The sequence below is a fragment of the Marmota monax genome, unplaced genomic scaffold (assembly GCF_021218885.2).
Source record: "Marmota monax isolate L192 unplaced genomic scaffold, Marmota_monax_Labrador192_F-V1.1 WCK01_AAM20220418_F8-fsc00001, whole genome shotgun sequence".
NCBI lineage: Eukaryota > Metazoa > Chordata > Mammalia > Rodentia > Sciuridae > Marmota > Marmota monax.
In genome coordinates this window covers 31,452,698-31,457,023 of record NW_026693777.1, presented here as the reverse complement: position 1 = coordinate 31,457,023, position 4,326 = coordinate 31,452,698, and positions in this window count along the sequence as shown.

The following is a 4,326-nucleotide window of genomic DNA, read 5'->3' as shown; positions in this document are numbered from 1 at the left end:
TCTTAAAAATTCCCATAGAGTCACCAAATTGTAAAAGAACTTAGGGTTGACCTTCTCAGTCCCCATTCCTTTAATATCATGCCTTCACAGAAGAGCTCTTCAAAGACAAAGCTTCTACCACCTCATCTGGAATGGTTTAATGTCATCCAAGTTGCTAGAAATACAGCTCTTGGAATTCATTGAGATTTCAGATTTCCTTCTCCACTTGAATTAGATGCATCAAATTAGGTTCTGTTAACAGCTAGTCTTTTTTCAATTTTTAAATTTATTTTAATTAGTTGTATATGACAGCAGAATGGAATTCAATTCATATTACACAAAGGGAGCACAATTTTTCATGTCTCTGGTTGAACACAAAATAGAGTCACACCATTCACATTTTCATACAACAGCTAGTCTTTTAAAACAGATGCAAGATTACAAGGCAAAGTAGAACTTGGACACAATCCTTTCTTCTTCTTCCCTACTGCCACCCCTTAGCATTGGAGACAGGGACATCTCTAGGATGGGACTCACTGGATTCATAAAGTCTACCTGATGAACAAATCAGCATAAAACTGGCCTCCCTTGCCACCAATTTTAGATGCCCTTCTAGTCCCCCACCACAGTCTTGAGTAAAATGTCAGGAGGAGACAGTGAAGAACACACAGGTCAGTCTTTAAAAAAAAAAAAAAAAAAACTTTTTCTGGTCTTAGCTACCTGATTTGATGTGCCACCAAGTTCTAAGTGTTTACTTTATGACCCTTCCAAGGATGAATCACAAGCAGAGGCAGAAAACAACTATTCACTTATTACTGAAACTCCCATGCCTTATGTTCCCGTGAGAAAAGGCCAGACCTTTACAATGCTTGGCCAGAAGGGGACATTGTTCTGGCACGCCAAAATATTAATGTGTAATGACTAGCTACAGTTCACTAACATTACCTGCTTTGTGCATATAAATCAAAACTCTTAGGATTTCAATTAATTAAAATATGTGTATATTTTTAAAATATGTACTTTGATTATATAATCAATTTTTTTAAAATCCACAATTTAAGTAGGGAAACATTTAAGAGAAAAGGAGTATTTAAGATCATTTTATAATGTGCTTCACAAGAATGCTCACTGTGCAAATGAACAATGAGCTAAAATTATCTTCCCTAGGGCTTAAAATTTTTGCCCCAATATTATTCTCTGAAACAAATCACAGTACCCTTTCATATGTGGAGATATATTTCCAAAAAGATTTAATTCCCTGCTTGACAACTGTGGCTACCCCTTTTGAAATAAAATGGAAAATTTTAAATAACTGTATCTGATGAGCAACCAACCAATCAAGCAAAAGCACAGAGTACCTACTAAATATCAGGTACCATACTCGACCCAAGGGATAATCAGCAGTAATTAATCAATTTATCCCTAAGAGATTGTTTATACTAATTTTGTTGTTCCTACTTTGTAATGCCACCTCTGGAGAGAAAATGAAATTATAAATTAAATTTAATTGGGGGGAGGGGTGGAGAAAAGACATCAAATAACATTGCAGGTACTGGTTGTGAAAGCCTGTAGGAAAAGAAGGCATAGGGAACAGCAGAAAGTCATATTCTTTTTGATGAACAAATCAGCATAAAACTGGCCTTGTTATGACTCTCTATAAGGTGAGTTCTAGTCCCAATGTCCAAAAGGAAAATGAAGTCTTCAGAGGTTGCATACATGGCCCATGATGCTACACTTGTTGTTGTGAAATCAAAATCCTCACAGAGATCTAATTCCAAAGTGTATCCTTCTTTAACTATAGAATGATCATTACTGGCAGAGAAATCAATATGAGAGCATTATTATGCCACTTATCACAGGACTTGTATGTGAATGGCTAAAACCATGCACCCTCAGTTATTTGTTTTACATGCAGACCAAAGAACACAACTATTTATTTCTTATCTTTAGAACATTTTTAAATTATTGACTCACAATATAACAATTATGTACAATTTACAATGCCATAAAACTTTATATTTGATGTTTCCAAATTGGCACGTCATCAAATGCTTATAGATGTTAATTAATAGTCTAAATGTTTAAAGAGAACATACATGGCAGAGAATTTTTGGAGGAGAAAAATTACATGATCATCTTTTTTTTCCAGGATATTTTAAGCCTATTAAAATCAATGTGCAGTGAGGGGAGAAGGTAAACTTGAGAGGAAGTGAGTTACCTCTGCACACCTGCTTATAGACGCTGGGATTTTCACATTTGCATCTCATCGGGGTCCTTTAACAATGACCAGGATTCTGCCTAAGCTTCTTGTTCCTTTTCTGACAGGTTACCTCTCAGCAAGAGATGGCTTAGGTCAGGTTGCTCCCTGGTTCCCATTTTCTTATCATCGTACCCATTTCTGCCACTTTCTAAAAACAACCAGAGTGCCAGCGTGTTAAAGACACCCCTCCCATTTCCCAGTGATGGAAGACACATGCAACTCCACTTGTTGGTCAGGCACTTATGATTTCACATAAAAGAAGGGGTTTTCCCCAGCATGTTGTACCATCTATGACATTTGCCATGAAGACCGCACACATTCCTCTCAGAGGACAAAGTTGCTCACCAGTTTTCAGGCTCCAAAGTTATTTCCAATATGAGCACCTATAATGAACTTCATTTACTGAGTGGGCAAATGGGAGATGTAGAGAATGGTCCAGCAGGATTTTACCTGGATCCCAATAGCTAAGATGCTTGCCCACAAATGGTTTTGACTTCCCTATACAGTCAAAACCTCAAATGGATCCTTTGTGTTAGAATTTCTTTTAAAGTTGTTGAAAGTTCAATTTGAAACTAAAGGAAAGGTGTTCATCTCACAGATCTTTGTACTCAGCCCTGCACCATATCTGTGCTGACAACAAACCAACACATCTGGTTTTATCTCCATTCTGAGAGGTTATGTTAGGAAATGGTATGAGAAAAAACAAAATGGACCATGTAAGAGCATTCAGTAGGAGACTCAGCCTGTGAGTTCTCTGGAATGGTGCTGAAAGCGTGCTACAAAATAGTATCAACGAGCTGCACTCATCTACACCCCACCAACACTTTCCCCATAATTCCCACTCTGGAAATCTTTTAATCCAAAGTCCTCATATACCCAGCATTTTTACTCTCTGGACTCAATCTTAGCTCGCTAGCTATCACACAAGTGCCAATCCCTTTCTTGCCTATTGAATCAGGTTGACACAGCACAAAGGAAATGATATTTGTTGGCTATTGGTAGCAAAGGATTCCTTGGTGTGTCCCCAGAGAATGGAACTGGAAGTGAAGATGCTGACTCACTTCGAAATCTTAAACCATTTCTTCTGCCATCCACAGTTCAAGCATAAAAAAAGAGACTCTGAAACATAGTTTAAAAAGGAGCTGCCCAGGAGTATTCAACTGCATCTAATTTACAAATCACTTTCACATATAATGGATTAATCAGGATGCTTTGGGCTGTAACATAAACCAACTCAAGCTAATTAAAGCAAATAATAATAATAATAATAATTATGATGATGATGATGATGATGATGATGTGGATGCCAAGATATCTCACTGACCTCAAGGCAGGAATGAAACTGAGCTTTAAGAATGAGGAATTAGAATGCTCTTGTCCAGGGAATGCTCCAAATCTTCTTTTTCATCTTTCTTTTAATGTTTTTAACTGCAGGACTACATTCTCTCTGATTCAACTCTATGGTAAAAAAAAGTATCATCAACCAAAACCTTCTGAGTTTGCCTATTCTCTATTAAAACAACAACCAAATGAATCCAGAATTTCTTGGTCCTAATTCCAAGTGCTTTTAGTACCTCCCTTGTCAGGCTCCCAGCTGTGGTTCAATTACCTGGGTAGGGAATCAGGGTCACATTGCTCACACATGGCTTGCAGGAGACCAGCCATTGTAATCATGTAGATAGGAATAAGCTAGGGGTCAGTTACCCCAAATGTGAGGATCCAGGAGAGGCACCCAATGGATATTAATACACATACTATTTCTTTGATGACCCCATCCACTAGCATTTTTATTAGTAGTGTATTATGATTGTATAGATGAAGTCAATTTCACTAAGATAACAGTGGTACAAAAAGATAAAACCAAAAATAGAATCAAGTTCTCAATCCCACATCAGCCCTTCTAAGCCTTGCTTTTAAGCACAAAACAGTAAAAAAAAAAAAAAAAAAAAAAAGACAAACTAAAAACATAAGCAAAAAAAAAAAACCTGACATTCACTCCCATCTTCAGAAGATTTTATATTTATATATTTTATATTTAATTGGAGATGCAAAATAGGCCCTCAGTAAAATAGCTGAGAAGCATTTTG